General features: G+C 31.3%; 1 pseudogene; it reads left to right on the forward strand.

The window, feature by feature from the left end:
- The first annotated feature begins 9,980 nt into the window (after positions 1 to 9,980).
- LOC108477697 (CBL-interacting serine/threonine-protein kinase 9-like) lies at positions 9,981 to 17,315 on the forward strand (annotated as a pseudogene).
- The last annotated feature ends 4,386 nt before the right edge of the window (positions 17,316 to 21,701 follow it).

The raw sequence follows: 21,701 nt of genomic DNA on the forward strand, positions 1-21,701 counted from the left end.
GCAATAACTTTATAAATTTTGAGAATTTAAATAATATATATTTTTGTTATAACTTTATAAACACATAAATTATTTATATAATATAATTTTTAGAATTAATAATATAAGAAAATTTTTATCATAACTATTCCAAACACTCGTGTATGTTCATGTTTATAATATAATTTTTATAACTTGTATATTAAAAAAAGATTTGAGTGAATTTTGCCTATGTAATTACTCAAAATTTCACCCTCTCCTAAAAATTGAAAAGTGTAATCTGGGTGTTTCAATTACACTCATTTCGATGGAATGCATCAATTACAATGATTATTCAAATATGCTATCATTGTGTATTTATAAGCAATTACACCTAAATTCAATTACTAAGTTGATTTACAAGCACTATCTAAATTTTAAACTTAAGTAAATTTTTTTACAGGTGGTGCCAAGGTGGAGGTAGGGACAAAGACAAAGGAGGGCAGGTAGGTTCTTGATCTCTAAAAATGATAGATTTGTCATTCAAATCCTTAAATTTTTATGAAATTACGTGTAATATAATGATAAAATTGCATTTGACCTCCCAATAATTTATGATTCATCTCTAACCTTCAGTAAAACAGTTTTCTGACTTTGTCCCTAAATGATGGGAATGATCTTTCCACAAAAGTTATAAATTGATGAGCTTAGTCCCTCCAAAAAAAAATTAAAAACTACAAGTTAATATGATAAGAAAATTACATTTTAATATTTAAAATTTATAATTTAATTTTAACTCACTGAAAAAATTCGACATTGCTTTTGTTTGTCCATTCTCCTAACTCGAATGCCAAAATAGTAAGTTTTATTATAGAAAAATAGCAAATTAAATCATTATTTAAAAATAAAATGAAATTTAGATTATTTAAAAAGTAGAGTATATTTAAAAATGAGGTAATTTACAAGATAAAGCCATTTTTTTTAATATTTACGGAAATGGGCCAACTTTTTGATTATTTACCAGAAAGGGCCGAATTCCTCGAAAGCGTGTCCATGTCAGCGCGATGTCAGGTGACATGTCAGCAAAACGCGTCCCTAGGGGAACGTTTTGCCACGTCAGCACAAAGCGCACCCTCAAGGAAACGCTTTATGCTGACGTGGCAAAACACTCCCCCAAGGACGTGTTTTGCCCGTTTTACCCCTCCCCAACGGCCATTTTTTTGACCATTTGAACCCCCAACGGAAAAAAAAAGAGCTATAAAACCCCCCTTTCAGTTTTTTCACACTTTAATCATTTCAATATTCTCTCAAATTCCTCTCAAAGCTCTTTTTAGTTTTTGCAAAAAAGCTCTATTTAAATTTTTTCTGAATACTTTTTTTAAATAAAAAAATATTCGATTGTGTTAGAAATGGTCGGAGAATTAATTCGTCTTGATAATAAACACATCTCCATCGAACAAATGAAAATGGTAAGTGTTAAATTTAATTTTTCAATATTATTTAAGATTTTTTTTATTTATGCAATTTTAATTAATTTTTATTTTATAATTTTTTATAAAAGTTTGTAGATCGGGTGTTGCAATGCTATATCCGTAATATGTCTGGTCCTCCATCATTGTTGATAGAGAATTACCTGCAGGAAGTAGGTTTTTGGCACATGGCCACGATAGGCTAGGGGTGCAAGTTGAACCCGAAACTCATTAGTGCATTGATAGAGAGATGGTGACCCGAGACGCAAACATTTCATCTTTCATGTGGAGAGTGTACTATCACTCTGAAATACGTGCATTTGTAATTGGGATTGTCGGTGGATGGGTACGCAGTCACCGGGTTTGCTCAATATACTGATTGGAGAGCTGTATGCTACGAGCTTTTGAGTGCTATTCCGGATAATATTAACGGAGGTCATATCGAGATGGGTTGGTTACGAGACACATTCCCGGAGCCGGATAATGATTCGGCTGAACTAGAAAGAATACGATATGCTCGGGCATACATTCTTGAGATAATTAGAGGTTATCTGATGCCCGACTTGTCACGAAACCTCATACATCTGAGATGGCTGTTGAAACTCGTTGATTTTAGAGCAGCTTGTGAATTTATTTGGTGAATTTATCTGAGATGCCCGACATTGTACCGGGAGATTTGCGGGGCGACGCGATCGAATAAAGCCAAAATCGGAGGTTGTCTATCACAACTGCAATCATGGGCACGATTTCGCTTTCCATTTTTACGTCCTTGAGTGGATCACCCATATACATTTCCACTCATAACGAGGTAAATTTTATATTAGATTTTACAATTACTACGTAGATTTAAAATATAATCGTATGCTAAAAATTTATTTAATTAGGTGGAACCGTTCGGCAAGTTATGTTGGATTACCTACCTCTTTTGAAGATATACGGCTTCTATTAGACCAACGGTCGGAAGCGTAAGTAACTGTTAAATAAAATAGATATAAATGATAAAATAGTCGATTCGTATTTAGTATTGTGTATATAACTAATATTTTTATAATGTTCATATAGTTTCAATGGACACCATACGAGGATCTGGCAATTCGGGCAGTAATTTCTGATGAATACTTTCAAAATTCAAACATTTGGCATGTGAAGGTCCTATTGGTCAACTATGCCATCGTGGAGATGCACCAATCAGATAGAATATTGCGGCAATTTGGATTCTGACAACCGATTCCCGTAGCACTTGAAGTGCTCGATGATGAGCACGAAATCGACTTACGGCAGTTGCATATGGATTGACCGAGATATTGGTCAGCATATAGTGAAATGTAGGAAAATCGGTATGATTACATACCTACTCGGGAACCGATCATTGTTACAGAGTTAGCGTGCGTACCGGAATACATGCCATGGTTTAGGATTCATGACAAGTCATATTTACTGTCGGCAGATGAAAGGTGATGGAAAATTCGTGTCGAAAGGGAACAACGAGGCCCTTTAAATCCAAGAAGAAGGGATGACGACGCGGGCTCAACAACAGTGCCCACACAATCACCGAGCCCATCAACGATGTCCATACAATCACCAGGCCCATCAACAGCGCTCACAAAATCATCGGGCCCATCACTTCAACCGACGACACCCACATCACAGCCTGTTCAGATTATGTCAGGTGCGTATTTAGCAATTTTATGTATCCTGACCCTTATATGTTTCCTTTTTCCAGTCCTATGGCAGGTTGGAATGCATGACCCGGTTCATCTCCATTCCCGATTACTCCAAATAGACCGCCAATCTATAAGCCATCGTCGCATTAGGGATCGCACGAGGCGCCATTGATGAGCTCTTCTTTTTACCAATCCCCATTTCTTTATGGGATTTAAACTCATTCACCATGGGTGATGCAAACACCTCTGCATTTACTATTCTATTAAGATGGGTCATCCTCCCAACACCCACAATTAGATCCCTTGTCGAAGGAATCAGAATCCCCACCGGAGCAACCACAACCCTGCCAGAAACTGGACAAATGAGGAATCCAGTGCGTAACCGTCAACAACCCCATGTGGCACTAAATCGGGCCCGCACCAATATTAATTTTTTTAATATATTTGTACAAAATTTTTTATATTGTTTCATTTAATAAAATAAAAATTGTTTTGAATAAAGTAATTGTAATTTACTTTTATATTTTTAATAAAATAGAGGTTCTTTTAAATAAGGTAATATTTTGAATATTTTTATATTTTTAATAAAATATAAAAAATGCAACATAGTTTTATTACAACAACTATCAGCTATTTCGATTTGGACATGATCGACTTGTATGGCCTGGGTTCCTACACCATCCGCATAACTTTTGTTGGTTGGTTGTTTCTCGAATATCCATATTGTTACGTATTCTAGTCGAGTAAGGTTGACCCTTTGGTTTACGATGCAATTCTCTATCCGGAAACAACTTAAACGGAGCAAGCGATACAGACGACCACTTATGTTTATCTGGGACCGGTGAGAATAAGTGTCTTGACACGTTATACATGTATTTTATTTTGTACACTTCGTCGACATAGCTCATGGGATCCAAACGAAGATTCTGACAAGCTGCAATTACATGAGCGCATGGATAACAAAGTGCGTCAAACCTCCCACAGTCGCAAGTCCTATTTCTTAAGTGTACAAGATATTGCCCTCCAGTAATACCTTGGTGCAGTCTGTCAAACTCCGTCACATGAAACCATAGGTTATCTCGATCGTGACACACTGTGTGCATGGTGTTCACCCGCGCCTTCGCCATTCTGTGCCACAGCTAGCAATAGCCGATGGGTATATTTACCAAACATAAAGGTACCATCAATTTGTACCAATGGCTTGCAGTATAGAAATGTGTCTCGATATTGCTTAAAGCTCCAGAATAGACGTTTAAACATTTAGCATCCACGGAAAAATCAGTCATTGTAGTATGCAAGTGTCGTTTCAAGGTTTGTTATGTAACCTGGGATGTATCCCTTTAGCACTTGACACAACTGCCACATTTCATTATATGAAGCGTCCCACCCACTATGCATCTTTTCTAACGCCTTCTGCTTAGCTATCCAAGCCTTGTGGTAAGAGTGCGCGTACCTCATTTAGTTACGAATATTGACAATTAAGACCTGCACTGAAGTCCTGAGATCTGCCTTCACAGTCGGTAGTATTAAGCTAGCTAACATATCTGAATCCATCTTGGGATGATCTTGTGCAACACCTGTCAGTGAAGTACGTTAAATAATGCAACATTACATAATAACAGTATTATTCAAAAACCTTAAATACTGTACCTCTAGCACATGTATGTGGACCATTGTACTTTTTTTATCTCCTACAACCCTGTCCTTTTCCTCAATGAGGCATAGATTTTCCATGAACATGTACCGTCTTGCACTGCACACTTTGCCTCAAACTTATCAGATTTAGATTTAACCACGTGGTAGTTAACCCTGTTCATGATACTATGTTGTTTCAATGTACCAAGAAAATTATCATTATTGGAAAACTTATTACCAACTTCCAATTGACCCGAATCCAATAACGAACTTGTATGATCACGTGTTCTGTGTGGTAGATCTGGAAACTCCAACGCAACATCTGCGATAGATCGACATTATGCATGTGGGCTGGAGGCGAGTATGCCCTGAATCGTGGATCTTCTTCTTCATTTAAACCCTTGTCAATATCTTCAGGTTCGATTGCAATAGGCTCCAGTTCGGAAAATAATGCAACTTCTGCACCATCGAGGTTGGGCTCTCAAAGTGAAACATCAGACTCATTATCTAACTCACCATCATCTGCAACGTACGAGGTCCCCTTACCGGTGGGCGTCGTAAGGAGTACATCATCCCTTCTTTTGGGCGTTTCATAACGTCCCTAATTAGATGTAAATTGCCAACTACTAGAAGTTGATGTCATTTCCCAGTACGTATTTCCAGCATCAAACATCGACCCACCGAAGTGCATGTCCCATCCACTAACGGAGTGTCGGGCAGGGTTCGTGTATTCCTCTCGAACAACAGTAGATGTTGAAGTCGCAAATGCATCATTTGACGATGAAAATTGTACATATAACTCAATATAGGGTGATCTACTAGCGAGATGAGTCTGCACCATTGCCTCTAAGCTACGAGCACCTTTGATGTCGAATGAGTCATATGTCACAGGATCAACAGAAGTACAAAATCGATACCTAATAGACAAAACTTTCATTGGCATCGTTTCGAAAATTTTACGCCTACTTATTTTACAAAGTTCTGTAAAATCTATGTTCTGATTAAAAATCAGTTGCATTGTATTTTCCGATAAAAAAACAACGCTGTTCTCGGTGTGACAGACCTTACTATCATAGTAAATAAGAACACTAATACGTTCACTTATCTTCAATTTCTATTCTGCTTAGCGTCTTTAATTTTTCTTGCTGTAACTTATGCAATCTGAGAATAAAATTTGGCTCATTTATAGGCTCAAGCCAAATAGGAACTACTGTAGAAAAAGAGCGTCCACGTGGGAGCTTTTTTCAGTATTTTTGATGATAGTAGATCCTGCTTGAAGCGTTTTTGACACTATTTGTTCAGAAACATCTTCCCAAAATTATTTTTTCAGAAACTACTGTAGAAAAAGAGCGTCCATGTGGGAGCTTTTTTCAGTACTTTTGCTGATAGTGCATTCTGCTTGAAGCGTTTTTGACACTATTTGTTTAGAAACATCTTCTTAAAATTATTTTTTCAGAAACAACTGTAGGAAAAAAGCGTCCACGTGAGAGCTTTTTTCAGTACTTTTGCTGATAGTGCATTCTGCTTGAAACGTTTTTGACACTATTTGTTCAAAAACATCTTTTCAAAATTATTTTTTCAGAAACTACTGTAGAAAAAAAACATCCACGTGGGAGCTTTTTTCAGTACTTTTGCTTGCAATGCATCCTGCTTGAAGCGTTTTCGATACTATTTGTTTAAAAACATCTTCTTAAAATTATTTTTCAGATACGTCTTCTCTAATTTATTTTTTCAGAAACTATTGTAGAAATTTTTTTTATTGCTAATATATTTTTTCCATTACCCTAAACACAAAATTATTTTAAAAACTAATCCATAATTTAATTAATTAATCCTAAACCCAAATCTAATTTATTTTTAAATTAATAATTAATTTAATTAAGTAACTCAAAACCCTAATTTATTTGATTTTTTTCTTAAAAATCTTAAACCGTAAAACCCTAACCTTAAATGTAGAAAAATCTTAACCCTAAAAAACGGAGCAAAACGCGTCCTTGGGAGAGGATTTTGTTGACATGTCACCTGACATCGCGCTGACGAAGATGCGCTTTTAGAGAATTTGGCCCTTTTTAATAAATAATAAAAAAATTAACTCATTTCTATAAATATTAAAAAAAAACTTTTTCTTATAAATTACACTTAAAAATGGGTTAAATGGCCACACGGCAGTTTCACATGTCAACTTTCTATTAAACTGCCATTGGTGGTTTCATAAAAGGCTAACATTTGATAATCTTATCTTTTCTAGGAAAAAAAAAAATTAAAGTGTCATACATGTTCTATGCATGTTGAATCGGTTCTCTAATGTAGTAGGAGAAAAAAATCCTCCTTTTTAAATAATTTAAAAATCACTTTATTTTTTAAATAAGTATTTAATTTATTATATTTTAAAATAAAATGATTTATACTATTTATTAAGTATTTTAATGAGTTGGTGATTAAGGAAATTAAAAATTACCCTTTCATAATTAAAATAAGTCATATTATTTGAGAATATTTTAGTCTTTTATTTTCACAAAACTAAAAAGATATGCATATAATGGAAATTGAAATAATAAAACATTAAAATTACCATTTAATCAAAGTTTCATTTTGATGTATTTTATATATACTTATTTTAATATGCATAATTTATTATTTCCATAAATTATATATATTTATTTATTTTTATTCTAATTGTATATATTTATTTTGTTAGTTGAATCGGTATCATAAATCAACTCGATACTAACTCACGTTTAATGATAATGTCGGGATAAATAATTGTAATACATTTAGTATTATTAATACGATATATTTATATTTTAATTTTATGTGTTATTATAATTAATTAATTTAAATTTATATGTTTTATTATTTATAATAAATTATTTTAAATATATATCTATGTTTAAAATCCGTAGTTTCCACGTCTATTTGTATTACTAATAATTGATGAAAACTAAAAGAAGTAAAATAGTGGTTCCCACATGATGGAGTCGTTAGAGACGTTGAATAGGAAGATAAGGCAAGTATACATATGGTATGGTATAAAAGAGAGTTCCATTGGCTGATTTATGGAGAATACTAATAACAATCATGATGGCGATGACGATCACCAGTCTTGCTCGGTTGGTTTGTGGATTGAAGAGTTCCATTGGTGCACGTGTTACAAATGCATTAAGGTCAGGCATAATGATTTTTTCCCACTCAAAATTTCATAAAAATATTTATTTTAATTTTTATTTGATTTTTTCTCTTTTAGTTTTGAATATGGATTTTTATTAAATAGAAAAATTAATATTAATTTTTCTAATGTTGGCATATACATAAATTGTCAAGTAGATAATAACATATTAATGTTTAATAAAATTTAAAATATAATAAAATATTTACTATAAATTTCATACTTTTTAAATAATTTTAATAATTTTTAATTTTTAATTTTTATAATAATATTGAAAATTTAAATTATAAAAACTAATTAAATAATGATATGTATCCACACGACAATCCATATATATGCCACTTTAAGGGCAATGTTAGAAATTTTTAAGGGCTGAAATTAAATTGTAATTTTACTATAGTAAAATATAATTTCACTATTTTTATAGCCTATATTTTTATAATTTTAAAGAATTAAATCAAATTTTTATCATTTTTAGAGGCCAAAGTGTAATTTTACCTTTACTAATTTAAAATTTTAAAAATTTAAAGAGTCTAAATGGAAAGTTTTCCATTTTAGGGAGATCAGGCCTACTAGCCCCCTAGTTTCGCCCCAGACCAATTCATCAAAATTTTAAAAAATCGAGTTTTGTTCAACCCTAAACATAAATTGTTTCTATCTTCAACTTTAAAATTCTTAAATAGGGAACATCATCAGTTCATTTTATCATGAACCTTAATTCTCTTCAACAGAGTAACAAATTATATTAAAATATTTTACCCTTTGAGAGACTTGAATCCCCAGAAGGTTTCCAGTAAATATTTTGAATAGAAATTTTAAAATATAAGAGAAGAGATGAAGAATTGGTGTCAATGGGAGCAGTAGAGATGAAAGGAATCAGCTGGGTCTCAAACCTTAATATTTGTTCTAACTTTCCTGCTAGTTAAAGAGGGGGAGTCAATGAGAAACAGGAAGAAACGGTACCTTTTCTCTTTACTACATTATTTAATTCAAATAAAATATTTTTAAATAATATATATTTCTAAAATAATTTCTTCAAATTTGTGTTCTGAAAATTTTAAAATGTTATTGTGTGAACAATTTTTGTTCAACTAAAACATTCACATTTGCATACTTCAGATAAAAAATTTAAGTATTTGAGAAAAATAATTATCAAATTGGGAATTAAGTCAAAATAATATTTCAAATTGGATAAAAATGGAAAAATATTAATTTTCTCAATTTAGAATTATAAATAAATAAAATACTTTTTAGAGTAAACTATCACTTTTGTTTGCCTCAAATTACATTTTAATTATTTATGTTTGAAATATTATGTTTTAGTCATTTACGTTATCATTTTGTTACTAAGTAGTCATTCCATTGTTAAGCTCTATTACTTTCCTAACGGCAATCCTAGATGGCAGCCCAAATGGGTTTTAAATATAAACTTGGATAAGAATAATTTTTTCAGTCAAAATAGAAAAGAAAACTAAAAGAAAAAAGAGACGAACGATTTTTCTTTTTCAGTTCAAGGTGTAATTAATTTAAAAATTTTAATTAATTAAATTTATTTAATTAAAAATCTATTCTCATCTCACTTGGAGTTGATACTTAAAATTCATTTAGACTACCATGTAAGATCGTCGTTAGGGAGGTAATGAAACTTAACGATAGAATGACTATTTTGTAACAAAATAATAATATAAGTAATTAAAATATAACATTTCAAATATAAATAACTAATATATGATCCGAAAAAAAGAGAGAGTATTTTTTATAGTTTATTCTACTTTTTAAAATATGGAAAACGAGACAAGTAATAAAGCAAAAAAAATAAATCCACTCCAACACGAAACTCGTTAACCCACGTGTTTTGTTTCCTTTTAAAGAAAGAAATGATGGGAGGGGATAATTGTCTTTTGCCCCATTCTACGTAAATTCGTTAAATTTAATAGATAAGATCAGAAGGGTTAAGTTAGTAAATTCAAAAAGGCAGCCACGGAAGGAGCAACTATGTTTCCGGATCCACGTCATTATCCTCTGGGCCCCACATTTCCCGCTCACCAATATAATCCCTCTAATGCCTCGATATCTATAATTCCATGCTTCCTTTCAAATCATTCCTGCCACTCCTTCGCTGTTGCCTCCGCCGTTTTCTTCCCCCTCACCACCACATTTCCGCTCTTTTTCTCTCTCTCGTCAATTCTCCCCACGCCAAAGAACTCCCCTAAAAAAAGGGGAAATCTGTACGGATTGTTTAAAGCAGGACAATGAGCACGAAGAAGAGTAGTAATAATACCGTGGGACAGGTACGGACGACGAGGACACGTGTGGGGAAGTACGAACTGGGAAGAACGTTGGGTGAGTGGAGCTCTGCGAAGGTTAAATTCGCTAAAAATGTGGAGACCGGCGAGTGTGTTGCCATTAAAATCCTGGACCGTGAGCAAGTCCTCCGCCGCCGGATTGTCGAACAGGTAAAAATATAATCTTTGCATGTATATGGAAAACCACATAGATGTTTGCCGGTCGTCAATAAAAATGTGGGTCTTACGTCTACTCATTTCAAAAAATTGGACCATTGCTATGATCCTCCACGTAAAATGCATGGACTTTATTTGGATTTAATATAATTTTTAGCCCCTTTGCAATTAGGTCCTAATTGGTTCCTATATAGTTTTTGGTTTATTTTGATGCTTGAACTTAAAAATGATGATATAACACATCATTTAGGTGATAATGTTGTCTAACTTAGAGTGTCATGTCATTAAATTTTAGTTGAATTCAATTTAAGGATAAAATGAACTTAATTATAAGTTTAGGTAATAAAATGGAAAAAAAGTACAAATACTAATATGGACTTGGTTACTAAGTCTAAAGGGTCAAAATTTATATTAACCCTTTGTTAATTGATATAAGAATATGTGTTGATATTTATAATTAAATTATAAATTTTAAAGATTAAAAGTATAATTTTATTTTATATCTTTTTAAGTTAAATAAAATTTTTATATTTTTGGGTTTAAAGTTCAAACTTCTATTCATAATTAATGAGCGGCTAAATAGTAATTTTTATTTCAGAGAAATCAATGTATTTTGGAGGATTAAAACTCTTACTTAACCTGTCATATTGAATTATGAGTAAATTTAAAACCGAATCGAATTAGAAAATATCCTAAACAAAAATAAGCTTTCCCAAAACTATTTGATCTATTTACGAAACACAAATCTAAAATTTTGATTCTTTTAAGATAATCTTGGGAATAAAATTAATCCCATATTTTATTGCATTCAAGATGTTTTATTTTCCTTTTTGCTTGAATGGGTGCTTTTATTTGGAACAGATAAAAAGGGAAATATCAATAATGAAGCTCATCAAGCATCCCAATGTAATCAAAATATACGAGGTAAATAATCTTAATCCCTAGAACATAGATGTAAGATTATTACTGATAAGATTATATTATATTATTTTAATTTTTATTTTTTAAATCCATAGGTTACGGCAAGCAAGACAAAGATTTATATAGTGATCGAATATATCGATGGTGGAGAGCTTTTTGACAAAATTGTAAGCATTTTGTCGTTAATTTATAGCATCCACTAGTGGGAAAAATTATTTTTTTATTAATTACTTTATTAAATGGGTGTTATAAATTAATCAATTCAATTAAGTACTTATTAAAATATTATTATACGAAGTAAATTATATCATTTTAAAGATATTTTTTTTATATGTTTCATATAAAAGATAAAAAACATACCCATATAATTTGTAACAACCCCTAACCGTATACCGTCGCTGGAACAGGGTTATGAGACATTACCAATCAGTACAGTACAATACAGATATTAATTAAATATAAACGTTCAGACTCATCATAATTTTAAGATGACGTCCCTTTAATGGGCTCTCGCGTCCAATATGAACAGTAAAATCAATTCGGGACTAAATGAGAATTACTACGAATTTTTCTTTCAAATTTCAAATTCATACTATATACCATTGCCAATCATAATTTACTTATTTTATCAATACTTTCACAACCTAAATGACTCTCATAAGACATCCTAGGTACATGCCATTACCAATACTCAACATGCTTTACCTCATCGAGTTTGGGATCGGCCTGGGATGCTGATTCAATGATCTGGCCTTAACTTAACCTGTGCACGGAAACAAACCGTACGCTGAGTATACACTTAGTGGTATTTCTATAATCTGAACACTTAAACAATTATAAAACATATTAATTTATATATATTGAACTATTCAAACTCAATGAGTATTCAAACATTCACTTTCCAACCAATTTTTTGGTCTACTTTAAATTCAAAATCATTTATTATTTTTCAATAGCAATTAATCAATCAGTAATATTCATTAACGATCAGTCAATCAGAACAATTATTTTTTTAGTAATAGTCAGTTATTCAGTATCAATCAATTGATCGGTTATCCAGTAACAGTAAATTATTCAGTAAAAATCAAATATACAGTAACAATTAAATTATTCAGTAACAACTGATCTTTCCAGTTCCTTTATTTACCCCTATTAACATGACTCGGACCTAGACGGATACACGGATCCAACCAACACACCAGTACGGCACATAGTGCCTCATCGGCCAAGTGGAACAATAATGATAATAATAACGATATGATAAAGAATGATATAAAGATATAAAGATAAGATGCGGTACACGAGTACCTCATCGAACAAATCCGAACGATAATAATAACTGATAATAAGAATAATATCCGACACACAAAGTGCCGAATCGGTAACAAGAATAAAGAACAATATCCGACACATAAGTGCTCGATCGATGAAGTCAAGCCGGCAAAACCCCGTACTCTTCCATAACCTATGGCATGCCAACTATATCCGACTAGCCCGACTAGTTAATAGGGTATTTAATTCACTTTCCAATTTTCAATTAATTCATATTTTAATTAATTAACTATATTTTTTTCAATTCAATATAATTCCATTCACTTTTCACTAATAAATATTCAATTTCACAATAATCACAATTTTCTATCAATTTCATCACACTTCCAACTACATATATTTTCCAATATAACAAATATTTATTATTCAATTTCCACATCAATATTCATTTCAATTCAAACATTCACATATATTCATAAATTAATTCAATATAATCAATATTCAATCCAATTCAAATAATCATCTCAAAACACCTACACCTACTACATATATATATATTAAATAATAAATCCAACAATTTAAGTATTAAGTTCAGATTATAGAAAAACAAACCGTATTTTCTCGAGCTAACTCCCGTTGTCTTTGCCATTTTTCCTTACTTAGCCGAGATTTCCCCAGACAACATTAGCTACGGGAATTAAAACAATTCATATTCATTAATTCACTACTAATTTATATCTAATTAATACAATTTCTATTCAATTTCTACTTTAATCTCAATTTAATCTTAACTAAATTCACTTACTTTTTCTATCTTAATTCATACTTCATTTCTATTCAAATTTTGTTCAAACTCATACTTAACTATTGATTTTCCAACATATTTTCCTAATTTTGAAATTTCATCAATTTAGTCCCTACAACATAAAATTTATGAATTACTTTACAATTCAATCCTTATTTCATTTCTAACTTGAATTTCTATCAATTTAACCCTTATTTCATCATTTTACTCAACATGAACATTACCTACAAATCTAATAACTTTCAAAATATCAACTTAATTTTATCAAAACTTTGTTCTAAAGCTTCTAAAACATCAAAATTAAGTAAAATGGCTAAATTGACATACCTATTTAAACCTCAAGCTTCAAACCTTCAATTTTCCCTTCCTGTTTCTATTTCTATTCTTTTTCTTTCTTTATTTCATTAAACCATTATATATATATAATATAATATAATAACTTAATAATTATCCATTATAAAAATCTATTTAATAACAAATATTCTTTTAACATTTGTATCCATTATAATATCACACTTGTCTTTCACTAATCTATTTATTATATAATATATTATTTAATAATATACTTATATAATAAGTAAATATACATGTATTTTACAAATGTATGTATATTAGTATCACACATGTCACTATACATATCATACATTTGTCAACTTTTATTTATTTATCATATAATATTAATTTAATAATAATAAATACATTAATATTTACTTAAATAATAAGCAAATACATATATGTATTACAAATGTGTGTATTATATTTATTATACTTGTATTTTATTTTTGTCATACACTTAGCACTCTTTTTGGTTTATTTACTTATTTAGTCCTTTTAATTTTCTTTATTCTATAATTAAATTTTCACACTTCATTCAATTTAATCCTTTTATCCAATTATTCTTAATTAAATTAAATTCACTTAATTAAACTCTAATTAACCACTCATTGTACTTCGTAAATATTTTTAAATAAATATTTACTTAATCCACTTTTCAAAAATAAAGACCAAAATATACTTTTGACATCGGTAAAATTCAGGTCATTACATAATTAATTTTGTATATTAATTTTTATAAATAAATTTATTACATGATTCTATTTTTCACTTATAGTGTGAGTGTATCATAATTTAATATACACAAAATCGGGGTTTATTATTTATTGTACTAAAAATCATTTGATATTTATATAGGCCAGTCGTGGGAGACTCAAAGAGGATGAAGCTAGAACCTTTTTCCAGCAGCTTATTAATGTAGTTGATTTCTGCCATGGTACAGGCGTTTACAATAGAGATTTGAATGTTCAACTCGCCCTTTAATTAACTCATTCATCACTTGTATGTTTCAACACTTTTCAGACTTTGTCAATTAGTAGCATAATTCATATGTAATACTCCATTTTTTTTTTTGCAGCCTGAAAACCTTCTTCTAGACACCCATGGTGTTCTCAAAATCTCAGATTTTGGATTAAATTCTTTATCACAAGAAGTTTGGGTAAAACCTTATACCAATGTAACAATATGTTCGCAAATTATGTAAGCAAAGTAACAATATGTTTCCAAATAATGTAGGAGGATGGTTTGCTCCATACAGCCTGTGGGACACCAAATTATGGTGCACCTGAGGTATTTATAATGACATTACGGAGAAATAAAAGTACTATGGAGGTTCAAGTTGGACTGCATTTTGTCCCATCTACTCTGAAAATGAGCAAGTTAGCTCCTATACATTAGATTAAAAAGTAAGTTCGTCATTTCTACTAAAGTAGAGATAAATGAAATTTTTAACGTAAGGATTAATTTGCTCTTTGATTAAATGTTTAAGGATTAATTTGACCATTTTTTTGAATAGGAGTAAAATATAGTTTAACTACTAATATAGAGGCCTCCACGATACTTTTACCCATTATGGTGATACGGTGAGTTGTAACATTGTGTCTGATTTTGTTTATCAGGTGCTTAGAGATCAAGGTTATGATGGTAGAGCATCAGATACATGGTCTTGTGGTGTTATCCTCTTTGTACTCATGGCTGGTTATATGCCCTTTGATGAACCAAACCTCATAAGCATGTATCAAAAAGTAAGTAAAAATCCCAAGTTGTGGATTATTTTCCGGATGAGAACTTGGTTAAAACCTTTTTATGATAATATATTCAGATTTCCAAGGCTGATTTCACTTGCTCGTCGTGGTTTTCATCCGGTTCAAGGAGATTGATACAATGGATTCTCGATCCGAACCCTCTTACTGTATGTTCCGAAAACTTGTTATAAATGATACATGCATGCATCAATTGCGTTGAAATTCTGCTTTTTGTGGCAGCGTATAACTATTCCTGAAATTTTACAAGATAAATGGTTCAAGAAAGGGTACAAACTACCCCAATTCGAAAAAGAAGAGGATGTAAACCTTGATGACATTGATGTTGCTTTCAATGACTCCAAACAGGTCCTGGCGTCTTGTCATAACCATTTATATATAAACACAACGTGGTCTGTCATTATGTGACATTTACTTATTGTTAATTCCATGATTTTCCAGGAAAATCTTGTAACAGAAAGGAAAGTGAAACCTATGTCCATGAATGCTTTTGAACTTATCTCTAGGTCCCAAAGCTTTTGTCTTGACAGTTTGTTTGAGAAACAAATGGTATGCTAAAATGTTCTGTTGATTCAAGAATTTGAATATATTATAGTCATATTATAATCTTTTTGGTTTGTGGGTCGGATCGGAATTCGGAACGACAGCATCTTGCAAAGCGACAGACCAGTTTTGCTTCCCAATGTCCTCCTAACGAAATCATCTCGAAAATTGAGGATTCTGCAAAGCCTTTAGGCTTCAATGTTGACAAGAGAAACTACAAGGTTATGTTGCACCGGCATGCACTGGCTGATTTCCACATATGTTTGATTACTAACTATGTTTTATGTCTCATGTATGTGTTATTCACATCATAATAGATGAAACTGAAAGGTGATAAAAGTGGTAGAAAGGGCGAACTTTCTGTAGCTACTGAGGTACTTAATTGTTGCCTAACATTTTTTTATTATTAAAATCAATAGAAGCAAAGAAATGCAAAAAATAAAATAAAATAATCATTGCTGTTTTGATCTCAGGTGTTTGAGGTTGCTCCATGCTTGCACATGGTGGAGTTCCGGAAAACTGGTGGACACATTGGAGTTTCACAAGGTATATACTTGCATAGCAACGTTTGCGAAAATTGAGAAATTAGTCCCTATACCCTAATTTGTTATTATTTGGTTTTATTACTTTAGGAATATCGAGAATTTAGTCCATTTAAATAATTTTGTTAAAATTTTGTTGTCAAATTGTTGACATGGAAGCAATTCAACAATTTGTAAGCAACTAATTAGCAATTCAACAATGTGTTTATCAACAACTGCACTATCTTATTAGTTTTTGAAAAGTACTAGAATCAAATTATGAGAAATTAAAGGGACTAATTTCTCAATTCTTGTAAAGTAGCGATTGAATTTCTGAATTAGACCTTTTGAACCATAGTTCATTAAGAACCCCTTTTTTACTGTGATCTCTCTTGTCTAAGCCATATCTATGTGTTCAATGAATGAGATGTCTTTTATTGGAACATAGATGGATGGAATCATCGATATTTCAAGATCGATAAGTTTTTCATTTATAATTAAATTAATTTATAAATCTTCAACAATAAAAAATCCATCCACCAATTTTAATTCTGATCCACCTAAACGAATTAATTTAACTTCAGTCAATTAACTAATCTCTTTCCCTGCTTCAATTATGAATTTCAATAACCCATTCTAACCAAATCCTTAACCGATTTAACCAATATAACTGCTCACCTCTAAATAATTCAATGATATATTATCCAAGTATATTTATTTAAGTAAATTTTATCTACTTAATTTTTCATTTAACATGGCAGTTCTACAAAAGTTTCTCATCTGGGTTGAAAGATCTAATTTGAAACGCCGAAGGAATTCCTGAAGAAGAGTAAAGGTAATGCCTTGTAGTGATTAAGTTCAATTGATTTTATAAAAAAAAAAAATTCATTGACTTTGTCATTTATTGTGCATGTAGCACCCTGATACCGGACTCGATCTCCAGGTCCGAGTTACAGGATGTCACATTTGTTGCCGGAGTAATTACGATAAATTATATTAAATTTATACCATTAAACGTTCATTTATGCACAATTATTTTAGGGTTTTATACGAGCTTACAAAAGCTCTAATGCTAACTCGAGGTCGAATTAGGACCAATTTGTAAATATTTTCAAGTATCAGGTTGAAGTCGCAATGTAACTCTTTGATTGATCTTGTCACGATGTTGAGACTACGTCGTCGCAATGTGTCTCACTATTTCCAAAAGGATCAACCTGGTACAAGTTTGGGCTACTTGAAATAACATCTAAACATTCCAAAAACAATCAATTCAATAACATACCAATTGCATTTCATGCCAAAATATTCCAAAATGGTACTTCAAAATAACACTAATAAACCAACTTCCAAAAAAACCATTTATGATACAAAACTAGCTTAAACCCTAGGTACATGCCATATCCTAATTAGAAGAGAACTTTACAAACTTTGCTAAGTTGGGGATCACTTTTTGGATGTTGGAACTTCTTCTCGTATTCTCGAGGATCACCTATACCTACATACGGAGAAAACAAATTGTACGCTAAACGGTAGGGCTCAGTGGTACTTTCATGATTCAAGATAGTATAACACAAACATTAATACCATGATCTAGTACAAATACTTATACTTGTACATTTCATGTTTAACTAATTCATGACTACATTTACAATCCATTTCCACCATATCTTCATACATATAACATACATATAGCATTGATAAGCCAACTCATTAATCAATTCAAATCAAGCTTACAAAAACCACATGTCATTCAATATCATATTCACTTAATATCTTTTACCCCGGTTGCTTACTGTTCAATCACATTTTTGGAGTCATTTGACTCATTCACAATCATTTTTACCTCCTGGGCTCCTTTTCAATAATTTGTTCAATAGCTTATTTGATCTTTCTATCATATTTCACGTAGAAATATAAATGAGGCCATGTCGTTAAACCATTTCATTTAACAATTTCACTTGCTGAATTCACCTTTATAACCCTATTAATATGATTCAGACTTGGATGAATACATGGATCGTCCAATCAAAATACAAAACTGGTACCAAAGTGCATAATCGGTTAAACCGAAGTAAGGTAAACTGGCAACTATATCTGACATAACCCGAACAACTAATAGGGTACCAACATTCAACCCATTTTATGATTCAATACATATAAAATCACTCAATCATAATCATAATCCAAATTATTATCAAACTCATACGTTTCACATTATATCACATACTTTATTTCAATTTCCATATCATATAATATAATCAATGTATTTCATGCCATTTTCCTTTTTATTCATTTTAGTCCTCTATCCCGATAATCTATACAAACCCAACCGAAACATGTCATACTATTAACATATATTCACCTTAATGATTCATCAATCAATAAACATGTATATGCAAACAAATACTTCTATCATGAATCACAAAAGTACAAAACGTGGTCTCGCGTCACTAGTCAACAACTCTCACTTTTCCTTTCCCTCTCGAAGGTTTCACATCGACGTTAGCTATGAACAGTAAAAAAAATTACACGATCAATTACCAGCCAATTCATAACTGAATATCTATTTATGTATATTTTTCAATTTATTCAATTTAGCCCTTAAGCATAACTTTCAATTTAAAGCTTCGGATCAAAATCCAATTTCACATATATTCATTAGGGACCCTCTACTTCCTATTCCTATAAAATTTCATAAAAAAATTATTTCATTCAATTTGATCCCTAATGTATGAAATTAACAATTAAACTTTACAATTTAGTCATTTTCTTCATCTAAGCTTAATTTCTAACAATTTCACACCCAATTCATTCAATTCTCAACAATGGCAACTTACCAAAATTTTGCCAATTGATCAAATTGATACATAGGTTAGCTTAATCAAGCTCTCATGATAAAAAAAAAATCTATAAAAATCAAAGAAAAATGGCTCCAGGACTTACATGGATGGATTTAATGCTGAATGCACAAGGGTTTTTAAGCTTTTATTTCTTTTATTTATGGAGGACGGTGGAGATTTTGGGAAGATGATGACCTTTTTTCATTTTTTTCTATTAAAGTTGGTTTATATTTTGATTTAATTGTTAATTAAACTTAATTAGTTAAGCTAATCATGATTAATTAAACATATATCTTTAATTAATTAAACTAATGACCTACAAAATCATCATCTGTAACACCCCTAACCCATATCCTTCACCAGAATAGGGTTTTAGAGCATTACCGATCAAATAGACACAATTTCAAAACATTTCATATCTTCAAAGTATTATTCAAGTCTAATTTGTAAACATACCAAATTCAATCTATTTTTCCTATTTCATGTTCATTTAAACATTAACTTAAACATGCCATAATATGACCTCAAACAAAAACACATTATTATATGTATATAACCAATCAATATTAGCTTATAATCTTATTTACAATCAATCCACAAAATGATTAATAGTTAGACACCCTAGGTACATGTCGACACAAAAGGAAAAACATCACCATGTTTGAGTTCGGGACCATTTTTGGATGCTGAATTGGCGATCAAAATTAAATACCTAACTTGCGCACGGAAAACATGTAACATCCCGAAATAGGGCCTAAACGGAATAATGGTTGCGAAACCATAAATTCGAGGTGGAAAAATTTATTTTATTATCATTTTAAGGTCTATGGCATGATTTCATGATTGTGTGAAAATTTCGTTTAGAAATTTTATCGATAGAGGGTCCAATTTGATATTTAGGACTAAATTGAAAAAGTCATAAAATGTGTGTTCTAGTTCACAAAGGTACTAAGTACTTGTGAGTAATGGGTTTTTAAAGTGGAGTTCCTTGGATAGTTATTAGACCATTATACTAGTTTGGACAAAAATACCTAAAGGAAGATAAAACACCATAGTTTTTAATTAAGGGCGCATTTTGGTCATTTACTTATTAAAATGAATTAAAAACAAAATTAAAAGCCAATTTTTGTCCATCTTAAACCCCTTGGCTGAATTTCACATGAGGAAGACATAGATAGGGTTTTTCAAGCCTCCAAGCTCAATTTTAAGTCCGTTTTAGCCTCGTTTTTAATGTTTTTTTATGTTTTTAGAGTCCCAGTAACTTGATTAAGCTTATTCTGGTAATAATTTAACCTAGGGTTTATATTTGGAAAAATACCCATAGGTGAAATGTGTTTATTTTGATGTTTTATGGTAGAATATGAAGCTTGAAATTGTGTTAAACAACTTTTGCTAAGCGATTTTACGTGAAAATGAGTAAAACGACATAATCGGTAAAAATACCTAATGTTCATAAGTACATGTTAGAGTGAGAATTTGATGTTGCCATAGAGGGGAAAAATGATCGGCATGTCATAAAACATAAGAAAATAGGATGAAGTTTAATTTCCGAGCCTTGGGGAAAAAGTGTAAATATGTAAAAGTTTAGGGGCAAAAATGTAATTTTTCCAAAGTTTGAGTCAAGGATTGTTTTAATAAATTTGAGTATTAAATAAGATAAATTTGTTATTATAGATCAAGAAGAATGAAATTTGGAGTTAGACCGGGGAAAGAAAAAGTGTAACACCCAAAACCCGGCCCAGACGTTATGGCCGAATCTGACGTGCCACATTGGAGTTGAAAACCCACGTTCCGTTTTAGTGTTTTAAAACCATACATTTTATTGAGTTAACAAAGTGTATGGAAGCTGGGCACCGGTAGGTATCCGAGACAGAGGAGGTGAGCCATGAAGGCGCTTAAGTACCAAGCTCTTTAATTGGATCCAATCTGACATGCCCACAACCATAGCCACACTTTGTTATATCGAGTTTAAATTTGTTTAAGTGGACGTCTTTGATAAATTGATTAATCGTGGTGTTGAGATATTTTGAAAACAAGTATCATTTTGAAAACACGCCCTAAGTCTAGCCCATTTGAATAATTATTAACCAATTTTTAAAGTTATTAAAATTAAAATAATTCAAAAAGAAATAAAAGGAAAGTTAAAATTGGCCTTATTACAACCCAAAAATAAATAATAGTTAAAGGAAATTAAACGAAACCAACACTTTATTTAAAGCCCAAGACGATCACCGTGGCCACTCTGAATCCCTCCGCCCAAGTCCCCACATCAAGGCTCACTGCAAGGTTAAGGAAAGGGGTGAGTTTGGAAACTCATGTGCAACAAGCCCTTTCGAGCCCAAAACAATA

The sequence above is a fragment of the Gossypium arboreum genome, chromosome 12 (genome assembly GCF_025698485.1).
Source record: "Gossypium arboreum isolate Shixiya-1 chromosome 12, ASM2569848v2, whole genome shotgun sequence".
In the NCBI taxonomy this organism is placed as follows: domain Eukaryota; kingdom Viridiplantae; phylum Streptophyta; class Magnoliopsida; order Malvales; family Malvaceae; genus Gossypium; species Gossypium arboreum.